The following is a 5818-nucleotide window of genomic DNA, read 5'->3' as shown; positions in this document are numbered from 1 at the left end:
AAAAAAAAAAAGGCAGCCCAAAGGTCTTATAAGGTGGTCTTACCAATATTTTGCATTGACCAATATTGAAATTACCACTAGCATGGCCTCATTAAAGTTGTCTGGTACAGTGGTGATAAACCCACCCCAACAACTTGGAGCAGTTTGGGTCTTGACTTTTTATTACAACAAAGGGAAAGACTAGATTTATGTTTACCCTAGGTTTGGCAAATTTCTTTTTCTTTATAGAAATATTAAAACAATAAGATTGTGGTGGGAATTACTTGGAACTTTAAGGAAATAAAATTATTAAACATTTCAACATCTGTTCATACACCTATAATCACAAAGATAATTATTTCTTCAATAAAACAATTCTTCCAGGAGCTACAACAGAGCGGTGTACATAAAAGCTGAGTTTAAGTTACTGCAAAACAGAAGCGAACATTTCACACCTGTTAACCTGGTTTTTCTCTACATTGCACTCTTCTGTATGAAGCTCATAACAGTTGTAAAGCAGCCCGGGGCTTTCTTACCGTATCATTCATCTTTGTTGTTTCCATCCATCCAATTACAAGTTTTATTTAAACATAGAAAATATATAGAATTATACCTCTTTTCTGAAAATATTATCTAATGGTACACCATGGTTTGTGAATTTAGAAACTGAAGCCAGGGCTGGAAAGATGATACAGCTGTTAAGAGCATTCCTTGCTCTTTCAAAGGATCGGAGTACAATTCCCAGAAACCACAGCAGGCAGCTCACAACTACCTGTAACTCCAGCTGCTAGGGGATCAGATGCCTCTGGTCTCCACAGGCACCTGCACTCACATGCACATACCTACACACAGACATGCACACACACAAATGCACACAACTAAAAATAAATAAATCTTCAAAAGCTGAAACTCCCACTCTGAGTCCAAGTCAAGACTGTTCTCTGCTTTCTGAAGGGCACCTTGTTAGGTAAACAGAGCTGCACAAGTACAAATGCTGGCAGCAGAATACAAGGTCCATCCTTGGGATTAGCATGGTTTTCTTGGAATCCAGCTAAAAGTGAACTGTGTGTTCATCCCATTTGCTGTATGGTGTGTGTCATTTGCTTTACTGAGGATAAATATGTTGCCAGATGTGGTGGCACACACCTGTATTTCCAGGACTTGAGAGGCAACAACAGAAAGGTAGGTTCAGAGCCAGCCCAGGCTACAAAGCATGGTGGTGTAGAGCTGGGGGGAAAAGGGTTGGACAAGGGTTAGGACTAAATATGTTGTTCTTCCTACATGAAAATGATTCTTGACTGTGAAGTTTGATTTCTTGCTAAGATGATCCTTTGGCTTGTATGGGGTTGTTCTCAAGCCTAATCTATATTGTCACCCAATTTCATTGTATCATGCCTGAAGAGGACTGAGGTTTTAATATTCATTTATATTTTATTTTATTTTTTCATTTTTTGTACTTTTATTGAAAAGGTACATTAAAAAAATACACAGGCATTTTACCATTTACAGATTGCAGATATAGATCCTGTAAAAGAATTCACTGTTTTGCTGTTTTGTGATACCTCTGGCCCCTGGTATCACAGACATTCTGGTCTGTTGACATTAGCTTAGAAAAAGTGGTAGGGGTAGGTATGGGCATGTGACCTGCAACATATTCATTAAACAGAAAGACAGACTGTTCAATTATAAATTATGTATCTTCTGTACATTATTGTATTAAGGAGCCACAAAGTTATATAGCATCATTACAAATGAAACAAGCTAAAAAAAAGATCATTACATAGAAATACATAGATTTCTTCTTGCAGAGTGCACAGAAGGTGCAAAAATGTGCAATTTAGGAAGCGATTTTAGTTTTTGTATACATTTGCTTAGCAACTCTAACCAATGAAGAAACTATAAAAATAAGTTAAACAGAAATATCAAACAGGTAGTAATTATAGCTATGTTATATGGCTTTCTGTTTTGTTTAAATATCTCTAAACAAAACGTGAAATAAAGAAAATACATTATCTTTTGTTCTCTTAAAGAGAAAAAAATTCAAAGCTACTTTGCGTCCTAACAATTACACAGCAATGAAAAAGATGCTTAATTGAGACAAGAGTTACAATCTAGTACTTCACAGGACACAACAGTCCTCGGGTCTAGAATGGTACACAGTCCCGTGGGCAATAGTACACCAAAAATGGAAAGGCTGAGATCCGTAGGGAAGATGGGTTCCACAAGTAAGCTCTTGCCTGTCACTTTTGTTCCACACCAGACTATGTCCGATTCCAGAGTTATTTACAGACATCTGAGGAAGATCATAATTTTCAAGTCTGTCGGGAAAATACGCCATATTGTTTCTAAGCAGATGGAAATGCCCGTGGAAAAACAGAAATCATTTTTCTTCTTTTTTTTCTGACCAATATATATATTTTCAAGAAGTCAGATATCTCAGATCCACCAATTAGATGGGGTAGGATGAAAAGGGAACGAGAAGGTAAAGCTTGCATTACTTTGGGGTCCTTTAGAGCGCTCTTTAACCTGGCCACGTTGTTTCTCTTTGGAGTTGAGGCTGGGCCTGGGCGGGGCGGTAGCCTGCATTTTGTAGATGGGTGGGTGGGGGTACCTAGAGCCACACAAAATGCTTACATTGCTGAATCATTTTGGTTTTCCTTCTACACTTTCCCACTGACCTGTGTGGGGCTGAGGATGTTGTAAAGAGGATGGAGGCCGCCGGCCATGGCACGGGTGGGCGGGTGGCCAGGCCTCAGCAGTGCGGGAGGGATGGCAACTGGCAACGGCCTGGAAAAGAGAGGCAGGTGGCCTTGGTGGCCGGGACAGCGCAGAAAATACAGCCGCTGCAGCTAGGGCAGGAAGGCAGGGGCCAGCGGCTTCATCGGATCTTTCTGGAATTCAAGTTTTGCCGCTGCTTGGGCTCTGCTGGAGTTTGTTGTAGGGGCTGTATTTTGGCTTAGGTGGTTTCTCTGCAGCTGGGTCCTTATGCCTTCGACTAGAAATGTACTGTTTGAGTTGAATTTCCGAGTTAACATGAACATCACAGATTTCACAATGAAATGTTTTGTTCTGTAGTCCTGACTCCTTACTGCCATTCTGCATCTTTAATCTGGACCCAGGTCTAGGATAGGCCTTAATTAGACCTGCTCCACTGCGAGCCTCAACCGTGGTCTTGTGTTTAGATCCTGTGTTGTGTGCCTCTAGCTGTGACAGGGAGTTCACAGCAACTTTGCATAGTGAACAGTGGAGTAGTTTTTTGGCTTTTTCTTCTTCTGATTCAGCAACAGACCTAGGCGCTCTGTTTGTGTTCTTGGAGGGAGAAGCAGTGGCTCCAGGTGGCAGAGGTGTTGTGCCAGATTTGAGAAGAAAGGACCCACCTCCAGCGCCAGACAGCTGACTGGAAATAGTGGCTTTTAAGTCCCTTTATCTTGGTTCCAGGGGAATTACAGTCTGTCATGGCAGGGAGGCATGGTGGCTAGAGGTGGCTGGAGCAGGAGCAGCAGAAGCTAAGCTCTCACATCATCACACAGGCACAGGAAGCAAGAGCTATTCATTTATATTTTAAATCTACAAAATGAACTGGAAATGTGGCTCAGCAGTTAAGAGCCCTGGCTGTTCTTGCAGAGGACCTGGGTTCAGTTCCCAACACCCACATGACCCCTAACAATCATTTGTAACTCCAGTTCTAGGGGATCCAATGCCTTCTTCTGGCCACAGTCATTGTGTGACATGGGTGCACTTACATACATGCAGACAAAATACTCATGTGCATAAAAATTTAAAAATAATACATGATTTTCTGAAGATTCTATATTTTTATTAAATTTAATTTTTTTTAATTTTATGTGTATGAGTGTTTTACCTGCATGTATGTAAGTGAACATATACGTTCATGCCTATGGATGCTACAAGGTGCCAGATTCCCTGGAACTGGAGTTATACACAGTTGTTAGCTGCCATGTGGGTGCTAGAACTAAACCCATGTCCTCTGCAAGAGCCACCAGTGCTCCAATGCTGAGCTATCTCTCCAGCCAAGAAAACTCTTTTTTTGTTAATTTTTATTTATTTATTTATTTATTTTGGTCTCTTTGAGACAGGGTCTCCCTGTAGCATCAGCTGTCCTGGAACTCACTATGTAGACCAGGCTGGCCTTGAACTCACAGAGATCCACCTGCTTCTGCCTCCCGAGTGCTGGGATTAAAGGCGTGCACCACCACGCCTGGCCAAGATGTATTAATTTTTATGTGTATAAGCGTTTTGCCTATACATATGTATGTGTACACAGTGCTGGTAGAGGCCAGAAGAAGACGACAGAGCCACCATGTAGGAGCTGGGAGCCGAATCAGGTCCTCTGTAAGAGCAGCCAGTACTCTTAACTGTTGAGCCACATTTCCAACCCCAAAAACTGTTCATTAGAACGTGTACTGAGTAATTATTTTCTTTTAGCATTTCATTACAGCTTTAATATATTCAATAACATTCCAGAGCAAGGATACATCTCTTTCAAAGGTGGCTGTAAATTTTTAGGTTCACAGTTGAATTAATACAGTTTATACAATATTGAACTCAGTATAAACCCTGTGAGACATAAAATTGAATGTTTTTACCCTTTAAAGAAGATCTCCATTTCATTTTAAAATATGCTGTTTCCTACATTTTTAATGCTACTAACACTTAGATGTTTGCACATGTGTCTTTAATCTCTATGTATCTGATTATTACTAGTCACAGTCGGTTACACTCGGATCCTTAGTATCTGAGTATGGACATAAAGTCATCAGGTAGATTTCACTGGTAATGTTTATCACCTCTACTGTTTAACATGAAGCACATTTTTATGCTTCCTCCTCAAATATAAGTACTGAGTAATTTAGTTCTATGAGTACTTATACTGTTTGTATGAAAAGAATGAAAAAGGAGGCAGGGGGAATGAGGGGAGAGGAGGAGGAAGCTCCTGTTCTCTGAGCCATGGGTTTCAGTTGGAAGCGACCTCTTCTGCTGCCTTTCATCGCCCACCTCAAGTGCCAACTGAGAAAGTATCTGTCATAAAGAGAAAACTATCCTGGGGATCCTAGAAAGCTAGGTGTATATAGATTGATGGTAAGTGAGTGAGAATAGCTGCCTTAGGAATGCTAGGTGCTTTCACTGGCTTAAAAAAAAAAAAAGAGGAATCCTCTAAGCCTCCTTTAGGAACAACTGCTTGAATTTGTTTATCTGAAAAAATGTTCTTTTCATAGATCTAGCAGACTTCAAACTACCAGATGTCAGCATGGCTTTATAAGTCCCTCACAACGACAGAACAGTTTCCCTGTGGGTTAGTACGTACTTCCCATGAATAAAATTAAGGAGTGCCTGTGTCTTGCCTTTACCTGAAAATGTCTTGAGGTTACAGTTGTGACATGCCATCATTCAGAGAGATTAGAGCATCAGGCTTTAAATGAGCTGGCACTAGAACCCCAGAAAGAAAACATACCATGAGTTACAAGACTGTAAAAAACTCCAGGATCAGAGGAACAAGCAAGAGCTTGTTCTTTTACCTTCCTAAAGCAAAACAAGGAACAGCTCCCCGTGAGAAACGAAAAGAAAGATTTGCTTTATTTCTGAGCATCATCTTAAGAAGCAGAATGCTAGGCTGGGGTGGGGTGTAGCTCAGTGGTAGAGTGCTCGCCTCATATGCAGGAGGCTCTGGATTCCATCCCTAGCACCAAAGAAAGAAGGAACTAAGAACTCCAAAGTTAGGAACAAGGAGCTGGACATGGTGGTGCATACCTCTAATTCTCACACTTGGGAAGCAGAAGCCAGGGGATCTCTGTGAAATTGAGACCAGTTTGGCCTCCAT

General features: G+C 41.0%; 1 pseudogene; it reads right to left on the bottom strand.

The window, feature by feature from the left end:
- Positions 1 to 2639: 2639 nt before the first annotated feature.
- LOC103744074 lies at positions 2640 to 5385 on the bottom strand (annotated as a pseudogene).
- Positions 5386 to 5818: the final 433 nt, after the last annotated feature.

This window comes from Nannospalax galili, unplaced genomic scaffold (genome assembly GCF_000622305.1).
Source record: "Nannospalax galili isolate Female #2095 unplaced genomic scaffold, S.galili_v1.0 scaffold161, whole genome shotgun sequence".
Lineage (NCBI taxonomy): Eukaryota > Metazoa > Chordata > Mammalia > Rodentia > Spalacidae > Nannospalax > Nannospalax galili.
The sequence above is the reverse complement of the archived record's forward strand: the minus strand, read 5'-3'. Positions and strand labels throughout refer to the sequence as shown.